Raw genomic sequence first — 9,417 nt, forward strand, 5'->3', positions numbered from 1 at the left:
AACCATCCAAACCACATGCTTCGTTGAGAAAAACAGTAAGTGCATTTAACAGCAAATAAAGCATAGTAAAATTTTATCGATTTTAAGATAAATCCAGAAGACAGGTGTATACAAACACACATAACTCACCTGTAATCAGAAGTCAGGGTCGGTAAGTCAAATGTTTCACCCGAGTCGCAAATCAATCAAGCTGACTTAAATCCAACATCTTGTCACACTAGGAATTTAGGGCTACCTGAAGTTTTAAAAACAGTCCGTTTCACGTGCTGCGAGGTTTTCTCTCACAACTTTTATAAATCCATCGATATCTTTTCAATACAGTTCTGATTTCACCAGTTTATGTGCGAGGTGGTCAGTAGAGTGGACAGGAGTGTCCGAAGTTCATTTTTTTGTTGAAATGAACAGCCTTCCTCGGACTGCCAGGTAAACATAGCTAAACACACGACAGTTTGTAAAGAGCATTCACTAACCACCCTAGTAAATAGGACAATAATTACACATACTCCAGGTAGACTAAAATAAATAGAAATTTAAATCAGCCGGAAAAATATCTCTCGGAGATTATTTGATTTCTTCTTCCAAAGACAATATGTTGTAACCTTATTTCGCATTTAAGTCTAAAATCGTGCTTGTCCGAACAACAGAACGGATAAAAAGTCCCCTGAGAGATCAGACTGTGTCACGTGACAGGAACATGCCAGGACTGCTGGGAATAAGGTAAATCTGCTCATCAACAGAGAGGCATGGCGGACATTGGGAAGATAAAGAGCGCGTAAGCTTGCTGATAGTACGTAGTAACCCTGGACAAGTGGGGACATTTTATCAGGTTTTATATAAACCAGATAAGATAAATACAATAACAAGTTATGTTAGCTGAGAATGAGGTTATTTCAAAATGGCCGTATATCATAAGAGGGTTGATTTCCATACACCATATAGCTGGCATTGATGCTTCAATTTAGAACAACCTGTTAAAATGGCAGCTATTATCGCAATATTTCGCTATGATGATAGCGTTTACATTAGAAAATTCTTAAGATGAACTGCAAGTAAAAATATTAAGTGATCAATCTTTATTTAGTTTTGATGGGCCAGCTTCCACTGTAGTGTTCAAACTTATATGAGCTATATTTGATGAAGGACTCGGGACTTGTAGATTTAGTCTCTGTATATTAATGATTACTACACGTTCTCAGTCAGGTAATTAACATTCAGACCGGAAATAGATCGTTGTCAATTATCTATTGGTAAACGCCAATAAGCTGATTTTTTACTAGAACGTTTTTTTTAAAATTCATTTTAAAGCAGTGTGATGGTATATAGAGCCGTTTTCATGTCACATACTGTACCAATCTGATACATTAGTCAGCCCGAGAGCTAAGCTCGAGGGCTTAAATTGGTCGAAGGTTGATACATAGTGGGTATATTTGACAGTTTCCCATTGAATACGAGCATTTTTGACCGAGTATGCGGAATATCGTTATATAAAACAAACTTGGTATATCATGGTCTGCCATACGAGTGAAATATAAACTGTTGTCAGCCGAAAAACTACAAAAGTTTCCATTTATTACATGTTTCAGAACTTAAAACGACGAAACTGTTACTGCGTCAAAAACTAAGAGAATAAAAACGTGATCTTTGGTGTCATGTTCTCATGACGTCGCTTCATCTGCAGATGCAGAAATATCTTTTTGGATGACACTCCATAGAAATTGCCGTTCTGATTGGTCATTACCCAAAATGAAATCTTCACAATGTGCCAATCACTTCTGATATCTGTAAATATGTGAAAAACATCACTTTTATCAATTGGATTGAAAATACATTGAAAAGGCCAATACCGCAAATACAAGTTTGTGTTCACATTGTGCGTACAATATTGTACTTGAATGTTCCTCAATATTTTACGGGGGCTTTAGCCCAAATTAATTCCGTATGCCTTCGCACAGTAAACTGGTTCAATATGCCCGCTTCTTATAAAACTAAAATTCTGCCAACCACTACTCATCATATCCTCGTGTTAAAATTCAAATTTACTTTTAAAATTTGACCGAACAACGATTGACGAGAAAACGACGTCGATGACAGAATAATGAAGTTAAAATAACCGTCGAGTAAAATGCCGCTAAATGTTCTGAACTCAAGAAACGGACAACCATAAAGGAAAGAAATTCATTAGATCAGAAAGGAAGCAGTCTGAGTCCCAGATAAATGAATCGGCAATTACAGACCATGCCACACAGAAAAATCATGTGATTGACTGGGATAACTCCAAAGTATTTGACAGAGAGATCAATCTGTTCAAGCGACAGATAAAGGAAGCCATCTGGATACGCCGCAGTGGGTCAGGTCTAAATCGAGACGAGGGGGCTCATAGACTCTCGCACATCTATGACCAAGTACTTAACAAAGCGTAGCTGAATCGAGTCATTTCGGTACATATATAATAACTATTGCCGAATCGATATCGATTTTATGGACAACTCGTACACACTTTACACCGTTGTGTGCATACCCTTCATTGGTCTTCTGTCTGATGAATGTGACAGATTGCATACCATAATAGTCATCGAAACGTCACATAGAAACACTTATTGGTTGTGTAACAAGAACTTTTCATAATCCATACTTTCCAACCTGAAGAAAAGGTTTAGACATGTTCTGAACTCGTTTTTGTTTCAATTCGTCGATTGTTTTATCACATCTCTTTACGTTCACGTCACAGGTACTGTTCAAACGTTTTCCTTATTGGTCGTTACATATATATATATACATCACTAGCCCTCCACCACTGGGTCGAGGGTTCGATGCCTACGTGAGGCAGTCGCCAGGTACACTCCACAGGTCGATGTTTTTTCTTCGGGTACTCCGCTTTCCTCCTCCATCAAAACCTGGCACGTTGTTACATGACCATAGCTGTTAATAGGACGTAAAACACTATCTAGGGATAGTCTTTTGAATTTTGGGATTCAAGTTGGCCGCCTTGGACTCTGATTGGCAGATATTAGCAATAACGGTTAAACCTCGAGACTTACCAAGTCAGTTTTCTTCTGTGTTGTGGAACTAGACATAAGGAGTATACTTTTCGTAGATTTAACGACTTTTAAATTTCGAGATTCAATATGGCTGCCGTGGCCTCTGATTGGCGGATTTACGCCCGTTGACCATAAGGTAAATTTCATTGATCGGATTCGAATGCCATTTTCGTGACGCATCATTTCCGATTGCAGAGGGACATTGTAACAGACGTGGTAACATTGTACAGGTTGTATTGGATTGATTGCGACTAACACTAATAAATCCGGATATAAATGCTCTGGATTGTTTAAAAAAAAACCACACCAATAACCCAATACTCGGAAAATATTCAGATTTCCGACTTTAATACAGTGATACATACACAATCTACATGTGATTATGAACGTTCTTCGTGGCACACCGAAAAAAAACCCCGGTATTTCGGTGGTTATTTAGAAACAGATCTATCCGGAGTAAGCAGTAGCATAAGCCTTTCTGCCTAAAAAGAAAACAAAAACGAAAACCGGGATTCCCTTTTACAGTCTCATTCAAGGGGAGGTTACTATTGGTCTATTTGTGTAGTATTTGCTATTTAACACTCTGGTGCCCCGTACACGTGTTTAGCCACTTACCGTCACCAGGAATACATTGCTTGCAATATGAATTGCCTGAAGCTTAAGCACATAAACCCGAAAAGCTTGATATCCAATCAAAGCGCCTTTACAGGCCTAAATGAGATATAGCGTCCAGTGGTTCCCAGCCGTATAAAACCCTAACAGCCGCGCTATGGGAAAGTAATCTGGGGTTTGTCATCCATCTTTCCGTAAATTAAAACTGCTGCTGTATTGTATTCGAAATAAATTGCTCTTAACGATCTAAAATATTAGGTATGACATCATAGCGATACACTAAATGTCGACATGGAGGTTTAATAATTTTCTGATATATTAGCCTTACTGATATAATGAAATCCGCATTTCGAATTTAAAGAAATGAAATTGCAAAAGATAATCCTACGTATTCTGGCTTTTTATTAAATATTTGTTACAATGCTTTCATTATCCAAGATAAACACTGCAAGCGGAGTCGTAACCCTCCTTGATCCTAGCCGAGAACAAATTAAATTTGAAAACCGCTCCGGACCTTTTTCCGGTGCAGATATTGGTCCCAAAACGGAAGCTTGTGTGCAATTCTTTTCTTGTACTTGTCAAAAACAGACAAACTGATTTTAAATTAAATCGTTCAGATTAGGTCGACGGATATTTAATTAGTCTGGCAGATTTGTTAGATTAGAAAAATGTGCCGTTGTCAAGGCTGGAACAGTGCTTGATAAATTTTGTCGTTTTTGTAATAGTTATTTTTTAGGGTAATAAATTAAACGACAATACTACGCTTATTCCTGCGTACATACAATTTCATAAACCCTGGATATTGACAACAGTAGTTGGCACAGCCGAGGAAATAAAAGAGTTGCTTAGTCATCTTGTTTGAAAAAAAATGGACGGTAAATTGCGGTGTTTCAGTTACTGGTCAGAGCCGATGCCGTATCCACATGTAGGTTTACCTGCACTCAGTGGTTAGAAGGTTGCTTGATGGCTAAATTTATTTTCATCATGTATAAATATGGCGGTCGGTCTACTTCCTGTTTACTAGGGGCGCATCTCCGTATGAGATTTCGTGAGCATCTCTGTATAGGATTTTTGGATCGTCTCCATATTGGATTTGGGAAGCATTCCTAAATTTAATTTTGGGAGCGTCTCAATATGAGATCGGGAAGCGTATCGGATGTTAAGGATATTGGGAGCGTTTTCGCATAGGATTTGATGAGCGTCCCCATGTAGGATTTGAGGAGCGTCTCCGTGTAGGATTTGAGGAGCGTCTCCGTGTAGGATTTGAGGAGCGTCTCCGTGTAGGACTTGATGAACGTCTCCGTGTAGGATTTGAGGAGCGTCTCCGTGTAGGATTTGAGGAGCGTCTCCGTGTAGGATTTGAGGAGCGTCTCCCTATAGGATGAATAGAGCGTCAGGGTATTGGATTTGAGGAGCGTCTCCGTATAGGATTTGGTACTTAGCATGGGCTATCATTATCATAGAACTAGTGCATCATGATTTATGACATAATTCTTTCATATATTATCGATCTGCATAAGTTTTTTTTAGGCACTATCATTTCGTGAACATTTGCTTTTGAGGTTTTAACAAGAACCTATACCTTGCAACAACAGTATAATGTTCCTGTTATCTCGTGCTTCGCAAATGGTACACCTCCCAAATAAATGGGTATTAAACCTATGACGAAATGTAAGTGGTGGTTTGCACATCGTTAACGTTTGGCTGGAGTAGGTATCGCTATCTTTACCTTTACCCCCCGCTAAACGTGACCATTTTGACACCAACAGAGTATCCATTATCACTATTTGGCCCTGTACGACGGTTTTGTGTTGATGGGCTTTTAAAACATTTCCAATTAATCAGTGTTTGTGTATGTAACGAGACACAGCGTCACCTTCACTCAGCGGCTGTGACGCCAATTCTGTATTATGATGCATCACATGTTCTGAATCTGTGATCGCTTCATTGAGCGGCTGTCAGATGGCAATCATAGCGAATATGTGTTCCATCTTCATAACAGGAACATTGCATAAAGAAGATGCACGTTTAAGTTGTCTGTAACGAATTGTTAATAATATTAATTGTCATGAGATATGAAGGAATCACCCACTAAAGCATGTTTGGTTTGTATCATTGTTATTGAATTATTGGTATCACCCACCGAAACTCAATAATTAGTTTGTATGTCATTGTAGTCAAACTATAGGTATCGTCCACCAAAACTGGGTAGTAATATCATATTTTAGCAGTGTCGAGTCAGGACTTCAAATCATGTTATTACAGTAAAAAGACACAATTATGTAATTGCATCATACTCTGTCTTCACTGTCAGTAAGTACACCAGTATGTCTCGTTACATAACCTGTCTAAACGTGACGTATTAATATAAAGCACGTGCTTTTGAAGGTGACTTTTACAAGTGACACGCATATATGTGAATGTCGGAGGTAAGACACTTTAAAAGGAACGCGGTTTTAAATTGAGATGTATACCAGTAAGCACGCAATGTTGTCTAGTATATGAAATGGAATACAGCATGAAAGAACAAAACAATGTTGAGGACAGAGCTTTGAAATCAACAGCAATGTTCAACATACCTCCGTGTATCGATTTACGGATCAGACGGAATCCGGAATTCAAGACACGCTACCGATTCGTTTATTGAATATTGAAGCCAAAAGAGAGTTCCGGGATTCTAGACACGTTACTGTTTCTTTTATTAGATATGATGGACGCCAAAGAAGACATAGATCTTCTCAGAGAAAACAATAACAGCACATATCCCAGTCAGTCGGGTTCTGTACAGTCGGATGGCGTGATGTCGGTTCACGTTTGAATTAAATACTGAAGTGAAGAGACTTCAGTCCTTAGTGCTAGTGATAGGTAAATAGGTGTATTGAAAAAAAAAGGTTGAAAGCAAAGACGATGCATTATAGATCACGCTTTAACTTTTATATAATTTTCTATCACGCTTTAACTTTATATAATTTTCTTGTTTTATCTTTTAAATCACGCACTGTTAAGTGATTTTTTAACATTTCGATCAATATACTGGTATATGGATAACACTTACAGCAAATATATCGTCAAGATGTATATGCAAGCTTCGTGACTCATTAAGCTCATAATGTATTGTCTTTGAAGGACTAAAGAGTTCTTCTCAAAAAGTAAATGGCATTTACACTCAAAAATAGTAAAATATATAAATATTATATGATGGTGTATCTGGAACTTTGAAAGGAAGTGACACAACTTATGAAAGAAAGGGACAAAACTCATGAAAGAAGGGGACACAACTCATGAAAGGAAGGAATTCAACTCATTAGTATGGGGATATAACTAAAAATAGGACATACCTCGAATATACGTCATTCTATACGAAAACTATATACATATTTTGACATGAAAGAGCAGAATGCGAACAACCGGCCTCTTTCGGTCCACTTCCGATCTCGCTTTCCTCTCCTTTTTGATTTGCTGTCTGTTTTCAACTCACATTTTTTTCATTGTATATGGTTATTCTGCATGCTGAGAGAAAAACAACACAAATTGATGTTTTGATATTCTAGAAAGGAAACTACGGCATTTATATAAAACTGCATTTCACGAGAATAAATCAACAACCAAGACGACAGAATAATGTATCGAAACAAAGGTTGGTCGGATGTTGGTATAATCGAGATAGATTTATTCAATTTCTAAAACCAGATCACACCTGCTTTTACAATTGAAGCAATATCTCACTACAGATAATAACGCATTTTGTGAAATCGTTCTTGAAACAAGCCAACAAGAATGGGCAAATGCATTACATGCAAAGGACCGTGTAGGGTCGTTAAACAGAGCTGGACATACACTGAACCACTGTCGACTAGAAACACACAATGCCTCGTACTTCTTTGTAATATAAAGGATATTGTTGACCTTATACCAATCACTTCACACTCGGTCTTCTGTTATGCAGATTACAATACCTCACCTCTGTGACGTCAGACTTAAAACAATGGAAGAAGACAATAGAAATAAACTATAGACTCGTTTTATAAGAATTGAAAATCATCAAATATTTAATAAATTGGCATACTTTGCCAATCTTCGTATTATTTTATCAACAAATTTAAACGTGAAAAACCGCTTTTACAAACAAAACCTTGCAGTCTATCGTCGACCTACATAAGTGTTTGAGATCCGAGTTTGCAATCCTAGAGATGTAGTTAATTGTTTATCACTTGGTCGTACGGACAGCTATCACCACTGATATAATCATTGCATGTCACAGTCAGAGTCGACAGTTTTGTTATGACATTTCGCTCTATGCACCCTAGACATGTAACATATTTTCGGCAAAATCTGCAGATTAGTAGAAATATATTATGTTTTCTTATAAAGGGGAGAATTCTGCTGTAGCGATTTGACCAGGTGGTCTCCCGTCCCCTCAGTATAACCACAGTTTACATACTCGAGGAGGGGCAGCTTGGCAGATGACATACACGAATAAACAGTCTTTGTCGATATCGAGGCCAAGGAATCCTGACTTCAGCACCGATAGCTGGCATAACTTTTTATTTTAAACACGCGAAGATAATTTCAATAAAATATAAACATGTTTTTGTCAATCTAAATGCAATAAAATCCCATATTGATGAACATTTTCTTTATTATTTTGATATGTTTTAATAGTTTATCAGATTTTACACCCTATTTAAAGCGCACAATGCTTCAGAAGCCCAAGTCCAAATTCTGGACGACTCGAGTGTTAGGTAAACTGTGGGAATATTGGGTATGGCCAGGGGTCGGACGGGGCGGAAACGCGGCCTTATTGTGTTTACTTTTCAAAAGGACGCAAGGTTGTAGAAAGTCTGGGTACGAATGCATCTTGACAGAAGAATGTGCAGTTTTTGAAGACACAGTGCGTCTAGGCGCAGTATATACTAAATGCTATTGTGATGCATTCAGACACGTTGATCATTAGAAGATAATTCCTGTGGGAACTCTATCGTTATTAATCTCTATAACACTAGGGGTTAAATGACAAAGTGCGTCTTGCAGCATGGTTGATGCGTGTTTTGTGAACGCAATGCGTGTGAACACGAGGCTGTACAATGTTTGGGAGATGAAGGGCGTCAGAACACAAGTTTGTACAATATGTAGGGGTGTAGTATTGTCTGAACGCGAACTCGACAGTGTTGTGGGAAGCAGTGCGTCTTAACGCGAGATTGACAGTGTTTGGAGATGCAGTCTGAACGCGAGGTTGTATAGTGTTTGGAGATGGGGGGAGAGGCCGGGGGGAGGAGGGCGTCTGAACACGAGGTTGTACAGTGGGAGATGCAGTACGTCTGAACGAGGTTGCTAGTGTTATGCAGTAATAATGGAATGTAGTGTGTGTGGTTATGCTGTGATAAAGGACACGAACTTCAGTAATGTTTCCGGGAAGCATAACGTCTGAACGCAATATTCAGCAATGGTTTCGGTATGCAGCACGTCTGGACGCAATATTCAGCAATGGTTTCGGAATGCAGCACGTCTGAACGCAATATTAAGCACTGGTTTCGGTATGCAGCACGTCTGGACGCAATATTAAGCACTGGTTTCGGTATCCAGCACGTCTCGACGCAATATTAAGCACTGGTTTCGGTATCCAGCACGTCTCGACGCAAGCTGTTGCAATGTTTGGTGATTGGGGATGGATCGCGAACGGACGCGATGTGGTACTGTCTTTGTGAGACGTAATATGTGTGCATACGAGTTTGTGATGTATTTTATATAAAAAAAAGAAATGGGGGGG

At 38.6% G+C, this 9,417-nt stretch overlaps 1 protein-coding gene across 3 annotated transcripts in view; it reads right to left on the minus strand.

The window, feature by feature from the left end:
- Nucleotides 1-9,417, minus strand: part of LOC110466430 (fibroblast growth factor receptor-like 1) — an 82,719-nt gene that overhangs the window by 71,563 nt on the left and 1,739 nt on the right. For 2 of the 3 annotated variants that reach the window (XM_021522908.1, XM_021522906.1), the window contains exon 1: nucleotides 130-654. The exons of the other annotated variant lie outside the window; for it this stretch is intronic. The gene's annotated coding sequence lies outside the window, so the exon portion shown is untranslated. Of the gene's footprint in view, nucleotides 1-129; nucleotides 655-9,417 lie in introns of those variants that run through there. 3 annotated transcript variants of the gene reach the window in all.

The sequence above is a fragment of the Mizuhopecten yessoensis genome, unplaced genomic scaffold, assembly GCF_002113885.1.
Source record: "Mizuhopecten yessoensis strain PY_sf001 unplaced genomic scaffold, ASM211388v2 scaffold11133, whole genome shotgun sequence".
In the NCBI taxonomy this organism is placed as follows: domain Eukaryota; kingdom Metazoa; phylum Mollusca; class Bivalvia; order Pectinida; family Pectinidae; genus Mizuhopecten; species Mizuhopecten yessoensis.